Raw genomic sequence first — 14056 nt, 5'->3', positions numbered from 1 at the left:
GTTCTTCTGTGACAGTAAAAAATGGTCTCTGTTTGGAAGACATAAATTTTTATTGAACTGTTGGATCTCAACCAATGTGTTATATGTTGTTTAAAACCAAGTTTTCTATAGTTTCACCGAAGCGATTTTCTTAAGAATGTCTAGTTTGAAAGTTAGAAATGACAGAGTGCAGTACTATCATTTTACTTATTCTTCCGTGACAATAAAAAATGGTCTCTATTCGGAGGGCATAACGTTTTATTGATCTATTGGATCTAAACACAATTTTAATATGGTTTTTACAACCAAGTTTTCCACATTTCCATCAAAGAGATTTTTTTAATTAGCTCTGGTTAAAAAGTTATAAATGACAAAGTGCAGTACTGTCAAAATTGTCATAACTAGGATAGTCATAAAAAATAGAAATTCTTGTTAGATTAGTTTAATTTACAGTTTGCATGCTAGAATTTTCTTTTGATGATTTTTTTTTAATGTTATTTTGGCAAGTAATCTTGGGCTTTTAATGTTTGCAGGTCTGCTTGACAAAGAATTCAATCATTAAACATACACATGCCAAAGATTATAAACTTGAACTACTAATATCTTTGTTTTGCAAGTTGCCTCTAGAGATACAAACAAACATTCTGTCTTCTTAATATTTTTAGGAACACTTCAATTTATATAAGGGAAAGAACTTTGTTTTATGTTTTTTTGGGAGAAATCTAGAGTAGGAGAGTATGCTCTTGTCCATTTGGACAATCAGAAATCCAGATGTTGAGGTTTTTTCTATTAGAGTTTGAGATCTATTAGAGGGCCTGCCTCCTGACAAGCCCCTAAGGATCGGTGAGAGGGAACGAACCAAGTGAGTCCAACCAAAGCCAAGAATCCAACTTACTATAATAAAACGCTTATGGGGTGAAAGTCCCAGGAGACAGAATAATCGGTGGTACTGCTTCATTTATGAGGAGTGTCTCATGTTGAGCATATTGTAAGGCCTCATGGTCTAAATCACACTTGCGTGACTACATGGTTTCAACATCCTACTGGGTTTGTATGCAAATCACGCTTGCATGATAGTCAGGCGGTCCTTTTAAATGGAACCCTTACTAAAAACTATAAGATAGAGGCTACCCGATTCACCTCCGAAAGGGGGATAATCTTTGTGCAAGAGAGATAGTAACTCTCCCAAGACACTTTCCATATCGTGCCCCCATTAGCATTTGGAGTCGACTAATACAACGTTGAGAATCCAATGCATGAGACTTAGCAATTGTATTCTAATTAGCTACTGGGTGTGTACCTAAGTTAGCTATTAGGTGTGCACCTAAGTTAGCAAGCAAAGGTTTTCTTCTCTAAGCCAACTTCTATAGGGTTAGCATGTTGTGATTGAATTATTATACATCTTGTGTGTTTTATGTGTTTTCACCCCTGAAACTGAAACTGAAATACTGAAACTAGAGAAAACAAATCAACAACTCAGTGATAAACTCTATCATACAAATTCCTGTTCTTTTCAGTCAAAAAAGTCAAACCTACCCAGATCAGTCTACAATGAGCATAAAATTGGTTATCATCCTCCTGAGCATAAACAATCTTGATAGTGTACCCCTATCATTGTGTTGCATGATTTTGTCGATCATCTCTTAGCTAGTTCAAACAACATCTTATCAAACCTAAGTTAACCTAGATAACATCTTACACAGGATAGATCATTCCTGAAACCAGACCAGATCTTAGTTACTTCACTCAATCACTACGTTAAATGAACGACTAGCTACAATTTGATCTTGACTTTTGCAACACATCTAGCTCTTGGTCCCATCCATTGTAAATGTCTATTAATACCAGAAGTTCTCATAGAAAAATAGAGATAGGAAAAGGAACACCCTTTTCATGAAATGACAATCCATTCTTTGTAGAAAACCTCATCTCAAATAAACCATCATCATCACAAATATCAGTTTATGATCTACCAATCTTTGGTCAGCCTCTATCTCCCACCATGTCTAAAGAAAGACAAGAAAGACAAGCTAGTAAATGAGATACTTATGAAAACCTCAACAATCATGCCACTAACAATGAGTCCTCATCAAGTGAATCTAACACCTCTAAACCTCCATAGATCAAGATACATAAATGTCAAAAGGATAAAGATTTCCAAAAAATGATGAAGGTTATCATGGCTAGAGAAAAAGAAGACTATTTTCTAGAACTAGCAAAACAAGGCGCTAAACTTCCTACTGGCTATAATGTGGAGACCCTTGTCACTAAAGAGGAAGAGACACCATTAGGAATGGTAAATAAACAATTACAAATGTTATGAACTGAGATCACAGAACTGAAAAACAAGGATAAATCACTAAAACAATATTCTCTGTACACAATATGCCCATTCCCATTTGACAAAAACCTTTACATGCCTCCATTTCCTTCAAAAGTAGAAATGCCTAAGTTTGACAAATATGATGGGAATACAGATCCTCAAGATCATATCAGAGAATTTTGTGCTTTATGTATGGAGTTCAAGCACGATCAAAAGTATCTCATGCGCCTTTTCCCGAGAAGTTTAGGGGGGCAAGCTATGGAATGGTTCTCAAGTCTACCTATGGGAATAAACACTTTTGAAGAATTAATCCAACTATTTCTACAACAATACTTCTATAACATTCATCACCCTATCACTATGATAGAACTTTGCAATACCAAACAAAAGACAGGAGAACCCTTTCTCACTTTTCTCCAATGATGGAGAAAGATGTTCTCTAGATATTCACGGACTATTCTAGATCTTGAGAAGATGGATATATTTGTCAAAAACTTAATCCCTAAATTGAAATACAGTGTCCAGATGCAATTACATCCTTCAATCAACAAAATGGTAGATAATGCCCTCAAAATGGAAAATGTGCTTATAAAAAAGGGAGATATATCATTTTGGAAAGAAACATCGCAAGGTTCTAGTTCTAAAGAAAAGAGAAAATATTGGAAATACGGCAAAGATAACAACATAAACATTGTCAATGATGGTGTGGTAGATATTGTAAAAGAAAAAACAAAATCCACAATATTTAACTTGGCTAGTGGCACACAAGCACTCAAGGCAGCTGAAACTGTAGCTAAACTCATCTGAAGAAAGCAAGAGAATGGTTTAAAGAGAAACCTTGGCTTTCAAAACCTAAACATGATTTTACTCCTCTAGATGAATCATATGAATTGGCTTTTAAAAATTTATTGGCAAATGATCTGATAACATTGCCAAACAATTCTAGATCATATGATCCAGAAATTAAACACAAATGGTGGAGAGAAAATGAATACTATGACTACCATTGGAACAAGGGACATAACATAAACAACTGCATGAAACTCCACCATGAAATTAAAGATCTCATAGGCACTGGCAAAATCATTGTTGGAAATTACATGACTAATGCTGATCATAAGGCCTTTAAAGATCCCTTACCAACCTATGAACAAGGAGATTCCTCATAATCCAAGGGAGGTGCTAGAGTCAATTATACCTACACTAACAACGACAATATGATCAACATGATTGAATCTTCCCAATCTGAATATTGCAATGTGATCATAATCAAAGATAAACAAAATCATGCACAAACTACTAACGCTGTGACTTGCACTCAAAAGAAGGTTACTCTCCAAGGAGCTAGTTCCTCAACTTTCTCTCAAACAACATCAAACCTACCAACTCCTTCAAATAGAAAAACAGACACAATCACGGCCAAGTCAAAACAACTGGCTTCATCATCTTCTCCTGGTTATAGCATTGTCAAACAATTGAAAAGAAATAATGCTCAAATCTCCATTTTGGGACTACTTAAGATCTCTTCTGCTCATAGAGAGATCCTAGACAAGGCTTTGCTCACCACTAGTGTCCCTAAAGATTTAGACGTAGATCGGTTTCAATCTATGGTGGGTCACCTGACTTCACCTCATTACCTCACTTTCTCTGAAGAAGATGATAACTCACTGAATCACCCACATAACCAACCATTACACATTGAAGCTATGATCCATAAACACCGAGTTAAACATGTTTTGATAGATGGAGGCGCTAGGTTGAACATCTGTACCTACAATCTATTAACACAGCTGGGATTTTCTGAAAATGTTATTGATCCAACCAAGAAAATAACAATCAAAGCTTATGATGAAGAAGAAAGAACCTCTAAAGGTCTGGTACTATTACCAATTAGGGTAGGACTTGTAGAAAGAGATGTCATCTTTCAGGTCCTTGACCTTCCTCTTTCATATAACATCTTACTAGGTAGGGCATGGATTCACGAAATTAAAGCAGTACCATCTATGTATCATCAGTTCTTGAAAATTCCTTATAATGGAGTTGAAGTTAGTATTCCTACCGATACAAGCTATACCTGCAATGCATTAACACAGAGTGATGATGCTTTTGTTCCTCATAATAGAGCAACCTCTATAGCTAAAAGTTCAGAATCTTTGCTAAAAGATTTAGAAAAGAAATTGAAAATCACAAACACTCGCATGGATGGCTACAAGATAGAGCATGTACTCTCACTCATGTCTCTTCCTCCATCACCAAGACTATCGAGAAAACCATCAGAGGTTATGAAGCCACAAACTTGAACTCCAAAATTTATTTATGATGGTCTCTTTATACAGTCCTCTACTTCTCTTGCAAATGGAATAGAAGATGATGTTGTTCTCAAATCGCTTTTCAAAGAAGATAGTGCAAACGAAGAAATACGACATTGTGAGATTTCCCCAACACAATATGGTCTAGGCTATAAGATGCTTCAACGCATGGGATATTCAGGTACCGGTCCTCTAGGCAAGCATCAAGAAGGTATTGTTGAACCTATTCAGTTACAAACTAAGTCTGCGAATGATAAAGGTGGACTAGGATACGATCCAAGAAAGTCATTAGATCATAAACACACGTCTCACCATCAACTTATGTGAAAGAAAAAGGTACTACCTTTAACGTCATAGGAAATTAATACTCAACAAACTCAGGAAGAGTGCGACAATGAACAATAATAATTGCCAACCCAACAAGAGGAAACAAATGGTAATCAAGTTCTGATTGTATCAAATATAATACCATAGGAAGTAGAAGTCCCAGAGCATATGAGAGAAGAAGTATACAGAATCAAAGAATTGTTTGCACCACTGAACATTCCGGTCACATATACTGGAAGACAACAAGTAGATGATTTAGAAACTAATTCAAATGAGTATGAATGAGGTCCAGACCACCTCTTAGATACATCTATTATAGAAACCCCTAAAGAATCTAGTGATATGGTAGATGATGCACAAGAGCTGATATGCTTAAAAATGCAAAAGGAAATAGAAGAAATCAGACTAAAAAGACAAGAAGACTATGAACAACAGCTGGAGGAAGAAAGGACACAAGAAATTTCTTGACCTACTAACTCTCCCTCTAATGAGATAGGACAAATTAGGTATGGAACTACAAAAGAAGAGTTAGAAGCTACAGAAGCAAGACCAGTTATCAGTCTAGAGGAAGCTGAATGTAAAAGATGACATGGATTAACATAACCATCAAGGTTATGTCCACAAGTGTGTCAAATACAAGTGATCAATGAACCAAATCACGAAGGAACTTGCAGCATCAAAGATGTAGGTATTGATACTATACATACTTTTACTAAATCACTTGAAGACGAGTCAAAAACTTCATCTGATGACTCTGATAACTCAGACAAAAGATATATTTATAACAACAACTATTCAACAACAAATTATGACTACTCTGTCATGAATTTTGAGATGCTGTCTGCTAACCCTGTTACTGTCATACCATGGTATGTAGTCCAGTCTGAAGTAGGTGACAATGCTAGAAATAGGTTGGTTGGGTTAGGTCCAATAAATACTAACTTGAATTTCGATAATCGTGTTGTAGCTCTTCCTGGTCTCGAGACACATACACAAGGTAGCCTTCTAAAACTCGACTAGTCGGTCCGAAGTCATGATGATAGTACTGTGAACTCCCTTGAACCTAATCAAACCTTATTTTTAATACATCCTAAACTAATTGACTGTACTCTTTATAACCAACCCTTGAATATACCCACCTTGGCCAATGACTACACACTAGCTTGCTATCTTAATGCAGTGGAACTAATGAACTCTTCCACCAGTGAGAAAAGTGAGAACATGACTAAAACAAATATCAAGTATCTCAGTCACAAAAATCAAAAAAAGAAAAATAAGAAATATGATGGCGAAAACCACATTGTGGTGGTGTCAGATTCAAAAATAGTAAAAATAAAGGACGTACCTAAGGGTGAAAACCTCGCTAAGGCGCTTGAAGGTGAGATACTTGATATATTGCCAAGTCATTTCTAGGAGAGGTCTTCTATATTGATCGAGCCAACTCAGCCAGTGAAAATCAGGAGTTAAGAGACACCACACATCATTCATATAGCTCAATCATTATCAACAGATTGATTGAAAGATTTCACTCACCTCTTTTCAGAAAAGAAGATCAACTTTGCATGGACATACTCTGATATGCCAGGACTAGATCTTGATCTCATCATGCATCATCTCTCTATTACACCAGGAGTTAAACCAGTCAAGAAAAACCTTTGTAAGATGCATCCTCATGTGGCACTACTAGTCAAGGCTGAGCTAGAAAAATTGCTAAAAGCTGGATTTATCAGAGCTATAGACTATGTAGAATGGATATCAAACATAGTACCTGTATCAAAGGAAGACAAATCTATTAGAGTTTGCATAGATTTCAGAGATCTCAACAAAGCTTGTCCAAAGGATGACTTTCCATTACCAAACATTGATATAATAGTTGATATGACTACTGGGTATGAAATGTACTCACTAATGGAAAGATTCTTCGGCTATAATTAGATCAAAATAGCTCCTGGCGATCAATAAAAGACAACTTTCACATGTGCATGAGGAACCTTTTGTTGGAATGCCATGCCATTCGGGGTAAAGAACGTAGGAGCAACCTACCAAAGAGCGGTAACTAATATCTTTCATGATATGATGCATAAGAATATGGAAGATTATGTTGATGCTACAATAGTAAAGACTATGAAGAGATCCACGCATATTCAAGAGCTAGGCCCTATACTAGATAGAATGGAAAAATTCAAACTCTGGCTAAATCCAAAAAAGTGTGCATTTGGAGTGACATCTGGTAAATTTCTTGGCTACATAATTTCAAAGAAAGGAATTGAGGTTGACCCTAAAAAGGTCCAAGCTATAATGGAAATGCCTCCGCCCAAGAATATCAGTCAAATGAGAAGTTTATAAGGACGTCTTCAATCAATAAGGTGTTTTTTATCTTAGCTAGCAGACAAAGATCAACCCTTCACAAAGGTATTAAGGAAAGGAGTTCAATACAACTGGGATGAAGATTGTGAACAACATCTAAAACAAATCAAAGGTTATCTTTCTAATCCACCCATATTGATGCCACCAATTCAGGGTAAACTATTGATCTTATACATATTAGCCACTGATTCATCATTGGGGACACTTCTGGCACAACAGGATGAAAATAAAAAAGAGAGCTATATATTACATCAGTAGAATATTGGTGTCTTATGAAATGAACTACACTATAATAGAAAAATGATGCTTGGCATTGGTTTTTGCATCACAACAATTGAGACACTACATGTTGGCACACTCTATTAAGCTGGTAGCTAAGATTGATCCACTCAAATATCTTCTCAATAAAGTAACACTTACAGGAAGAATGGATAAATGGGTCTTGGTTCTTACGAAATTTGATATTGAATATGTGGAACCTAAAGCCATCAAAGGATAGGTTATTGTAGACCAACTTGCTGATGCTCCACTTGAAGACAGTCAACCTCTGCATATAGAATTTTTGGATGAATCAATCATGCATCTTACTCAACAATCATGAAAGATGTTCTTTGATGGGTCTTTCACTCAACATGGTTCTTGTGCTGGAATACTTTTTATTACTCCCCAAAAATATTCAATCCCAAAGTCTTACAAGATTCTCTTCCCTTGTACAAACAACATTGCAGAATATGAAGCTTTGGTAAACAGGATCAAGATGGCCATCGAGTGGAAGATTGTTGAATTACACATCTATGGAGATTCTCAACTCATTATCAACCAAATAAATTATCTATATTAGAGAAGAGATGAGAAATTTATTCCTTATAAGAGAATGGTGGATGATCTCAAGAAATAATTTACCTTCGTATCATTTTAGCAGATACCCAGATCAACAAATAGAGCAGTGGATGCAATGGCCACCTTGGCATCTATACCACAGCTACAGGAATCTAATTTTTTCTTTGAATTCCTAGTGGAAGAGTTACATTATCCTTCCTATGACTCTCCCAAGTCCCAGATGGTCTGTTCTATTATTGGACATGATTCATCTCGCTATAGCCACATTTACTCTTGCCTGCGTGACCAAGTTGTCCTTGCTAATATTTCTTGAAATAAAAAAAGAAACCTAATCCGAAATGCATCACGGTACGTCATAATTTATAAAGACCTATTTAGGTGAGGTTTAGATAGTACTTTTCTTATATGTCTAGAAACTGAGGAGTCCCAATGTGCATTATCCGAGGTTCATGAAGGTGTTTGTGGATCCCATTCAAATGGTCTAACTTTAGCATGAAAACTACTAAGGGCTGGCTCCTACTGGCTAGACACGGAGAAGGAAGCTATAAAATTTGCTAAAACCTATGAAAAGTATCAGCTGCATGGGCATCTTATACATGCTCCAGCAAGGGATCTCATACCCTTTGTTACACACTGGCCCTTTCAATAATGGGCGTTTGATCTAATTGGCCAAATATATCTTGCATCATCTAATAGACACAATTTTATTATAACTGCCACTGAGTACTTCACTAAGTGGGTAGAAGCGGTTCCACTCATCAAAGCAACCGGTAAACAAGTAGCTCTGTTCATCCTTAATTATATCATCTGCAGGTATGGTATACCTTCATCCATTATAACTGACAATGGAGGATAGTTCAAGAACAAAGATCTAAATGAACTCTGTAAAAAATTCAAAATAAAACAACATTGGTCATCTGTGTACTACCCTCAAGGTAATGGACAAGCCAAAGCATCTAACAAGAATTTGTTGACTATCTTACACAGAACAGTCAATAAATCTGGAAAGGATTGGCATCTGCAGCTCAATCTTGCCCCGTGGGCTTATAGAACAAGTATCAGAACACCTACTGGGGCTACATATTTCTCTTTGGTGTATGGGTCTGAAGCAGTATTACCTATTAAAGTGGAAATACCATCTCTAAGAGTTTCTTTGCAAGGTCTTGTTACTGATGAAGACTACAAAATATCTAGATTGCAAGAACTTGAATTAATGTATAAATGTCAGCAAGTGGCATTTGATCATCTAAGAGCATATCAAAAGAGAATGGTTAGAGGTTATAACAAAAAGGTTTGACAATGAGAATTTCAGTTTGGTGACCTTGTTCTGAGAGAAAATCCTAAGAATCAATAGTTTTGAGACAACAAAGGGAAGTTTGAACCCAACTGGATGGGTCCCTACATCATTACTATAGCCTTTGGCTCTGGTGCCTATCAACTCTCAACATTAGAAGGAGAACAGCTCCGCGAACCGATTAACACCATCCATCTGAAGAAATTATTCACCTAAATATTCTCTTCTCTAGCAGCCTATACAGCTAAAAAGTCCCGAAGAAATCCTAAAAATTAGATAAGTGCTGAAGAAATCCTAAAAAAATATTCAAAAAAAAGTCCTGAAGAAATCCCAAAAACAAAAAAAAAGTCCTGAAAAAATTCAAAAAAAAGAAAAAAAAGAAAAAAAAAAAAAAGGAAAAAGAGAGAAAATGCCTTGGTGAAAACCTAGTAAACAGGCACCTTGGTAAAAAAAAAATGAATCTCTACCAAGCACGTGAAAACCTGGCAAACAGGCGCCTATTGTACTCAAGCGCTCCATCTATCAAAGCAACGTTGCCATTCCCACTTTCATACATTTTTACTTTCACTTGTACATATTTCAGTCACTTTTGTGACATCCTGGTTCGTTGGAACCCTTATGGCTTGAAACTGATCAATGTCCTAGTCTTAGGGTAATCGACTGATCAATTTACATGTCCTAAGCAGTATCAACCAAGTCATCTTTATGTCAGTGATACCCGGTCATTCACTCCGAGTCAGTCACCTGTCTCCTAACTACTGAAGAGTTTTATCACTGAATACACAAGCAAAACAAAACTGAAAACAATCACTAAACTGTGTGAAATACGCATGAAATTTTCTTTGTGTGTTGTCTTTTACATTAGCTTTCGCTTATTATTCCCTCTGAGTAACCTGAGGAAGTCTATCTTGACTAAGAGGATCAAGGATTGGGGGCATAATATTTTCTTTGTTTTCTACTTGTAGGAATGATTTCGATGATCTGAAAACATCTAATCATCTGGGTGTCTATGATAAGTGCCTTCACATTAAGGCGAAATCGCCACACATACCTCAACTCTGCTTATTTGTATGCTACAGGGAGGTTCCCATCATTTCTTTGTCTATTTTGAGGGAATTTCTTTATCATGCAATCCAGGTCCCTACGAAATCTGTCCAAGGATATGAATGAAAAAAGGGTCATTGCGGACAAGATAATTAATATTACACATGAAAAGAAAGGAATTCTAATCTTCCTGGTATGTTTGTAAAATGCTCAATGATGAAAATTAAGCTTTTCAAATCATGTGCATAGGTTTCAGTTGCATCTCATTTTGCATCTCATCTTGCATTTCATTCTGTATCTCATGAATTTAGAGTGATTTCAATATGGTAACACTGATTTCTTTATCTTCTGAATGAGAAGTTAGAAGCATCATCATTTCTCAGCTAAGTGGTATGTTTTTCATCATCATTTCTGTAATCGAGTACGTGTGTATTGAGATGTTAGCTACATACACGAGCATCTTATATAGATCCATACATTTCATTTTATACTTATTTGCATTCATATTATTGCATGAAGAAAAATAAACATTTGCATTACTAGTTACCCATTCTCCTCATTTATTTGCATAAAAAGAAACAAATATTAACATCCATATTCCATTTGCATTCATTCATCTATACTGAAAAGATATGCATACATATAGAATAAAGCATATAGAACATCTCATAATCAATCAACACAAGTACGATGAAATCAAATCAAGAGCTCGTAAATTGGCTGTCCTGAGTCCATTTTCGGGATCGAAATCCTAATCTGATGTCAATTCTCTCATCGAAATTTCATGATGTTGACCACTTGGTGCTTTCATCAACTGCTCATTCTCGTCTTCAATTTGCACTCAATTTCTCGTTAATCAACACTAAATCTCAATTGAATTCTCACATTAACTTTGATTTTAATCTTCAACATTAATCTTTGTGCTCAAATAACTTATCATCACTACAATTTTTTTTTTGCCTACAATCACTGTGCAACCCTCGCTATCTTTCAATTTTGCTCCCGAGGGGGCATACTCATGACCTCAAAGTCAAGAATTTCTTTCAAAAATCTTTATTGCAAATCGAGCAGCTAATCTTTTCTAAACATAAAACAAGAACTCATCCCTAGGGGCATCTCAACTTCATCACTTTATATCAAGTTGATATTTCTCAACCATCTGAATCAAATCAATCACTAGGGGCATATCAATTTAATCGCTTCATATCAAGCTAATATTGTCTTTATCTAAATCAGTCTCTTAATGTTAATCAGTTTCATCGCTTTTCATCAAGATGATTATTCGTTTAAACTCAATAAGGGTTTAAAGAGTATCTTCGATCACAAATAATCTAAGCAGGTGTTCAGTTTCATCGCATTGAATCAACCTCGATAGTTTATCTTCACTCATCGTATTTTGATCCATCAAGTGCAAGATCGATTTTATCCTCGCTCACTGTATCTAGTTCAATCAAGTTCTAGATCAGTAAGATCTGCTTCTTGATCAATAAAGTTCAATTTTGGTATCTTTTCTCTCTATCGGTCCTATTTTAATTAGGTTTGGGATCGGTTTCACTTTAATCAACTTTGTTCAATTTCATCGCTTCAAAACAAGCTAAATACCTTGCTTTTCATCTAGTTCGTGATCAATCAAGTTCAGAACTGGTATTTCCTAGACATTAAATTTTCTTTGAACCAATGCATTGCTCGCACATTAATTCAAAGAGGGGCAAATGTAATACCCTAAAAATGGTCATCTAAACCATGAGCCCCTAATCTCAACAATGTCACCAAGGTCCTAACCAAAGGCAATTAAATAAATCTTGAGCACATAATTAATTCTTTAATCATCAAATGTCACATGGCAAAATTAATCAACCAATATTAATTAAATACTTATTTAATTAATTAAATCATTCCAAGTAAATCATTTTAAACAATTACCTTAGTTATTTTAATTAAATATCTTTTGCATATTTAATTATATAAATCAATTTGCCATTAAATCATAAAAAAAGAGGAATTAATTTGAAAAATAAATAAAAATTGCCATAAATCTTCAAAAAAGGAAACAAATCAAGAAAGAGGAATTGGAAATTATGAGCACAAATCTTCAAAAAAGGAAACAAATAAAAAGAGGAATTAATTGACCAAAAAAGAATAAAAATTTGAGAAAAGAAATCAATTGGAGAGAATCTTGAAAAACAAATTAAAAATTGATAAATAATCTCAAAGAAAGCAATTGAAACAATTAAATATTAAAACTGAATGAAATAGAGAATAAATCAGTTTTTTTCTGATTTTATCTTAATTTTAGTTCAATTTCCTTTAAAACTAAGAAAAGCATCCAATCACATCAATTCACCTAGATTGTGCTTCCTCTTGGAAAATCTTGACCGCTCATCATCATTTGATCTCAACCTTTGGTTTCTTTCTGAATTTTCTATAAATTCAGGCTCTCATCTCTCATTCAAAGATCCTGGAGAATATATTGTTATTATACTATTTTTTCTCTAGGTTCATTGATAATTTGCATTGAGACATTGCATATTAGTTACTTCATATTGCTTAAATCATTTAGCTTAAATATTCATTAATATTGCTTAAATCATGTTAGATTAATCATGCATATCTAGCTTAAATCTTGCATATCTTGCACTCATCTAGCTTAAATCTTGCATCCATTTAGCTCATATTCATGCTCATATAGATTTAAAAATCCTTCGTTTAGCTATTGTCTAGTCACTAGATAGATTAGCAATCTAAGAGCAATCTAAACTCGCATCTACTAGAAGGAAATGGGTTTCTTTGTAATGGTTTATTATTCATTGATTATTGATTTACTAACCATGCATCTAATGACTTAATTGAAGTGTTGTGTATTCCAGATACGGATACAGGTCCACTTTTTCACACACATAGATAGGATTCTGGAGAACCAGTGAAGACAGTAACATATATTTGAAGACTGATGGAGACAAAGTGTTACTTACTGAAGTTTTTGTTGATGATATAATATTTGGTAGAAATGATGACATGTGTATGTCTTTTACAGATGAAATGAAGAAAGAATTTGAGATATCTCTTATCAGTGAGATAAAATTCTTTATTGGTTTACAGATTCAACAACTGGAGAATGGAATATTTATCTGTTAGACTAAGTATGTAAAAGAAGTCTTGAAGACTTTTGGCATGGAAGATTGTAAATTGGTTGGTACTCCGATGGTAACGGGTTGTAAATTGTCAAAACAAGATGATTCATCGTATGTGGATGAGAAAGAATAGAGGTCTCTAATTGGAAAGTTGCATTATGTTGTTCACAGTAGACCAAATATTGCACATGTTGTTGGATTGGTTGCAAGATTTCAGAAAGTTCCTAAGGAGATACACATGGTAGCGGTAAAAAGGACATTTAGGTATTTGAAAGGAATAGTTGATTATGGTTTGTGGTATCCTTACAATGATAATTTTTCTTTAAAAGTTTTCACAGATGCAAATTGGGCTGGTAATGTTAATGACCGGAAAAAAAAACTGGTGGAGATTTATTTTTTGGAGAAAGATTGGTGTCTTGGATAAGAAAGAAACAATCTTGTA

The sequence above is a fragment of the Cryptomeria japonica genome, chromosome 9 (genome assembly GCF_030272615.1).
Source record: "Cryptomeria japonica chromosome 9, Sugi_1.0, whole genome shotgun sequence".
NCBI classification, from domain to species: domain Eukaryota; kingdom Viridiplantae; phylum Streptophyta; class Pinopsida; order Cupressales; family Cupressaceae; genus Cryptomeria; species Cryptomeria japonica.
This window is presented reverse-complemented; position numbering follows the sequence as displayed.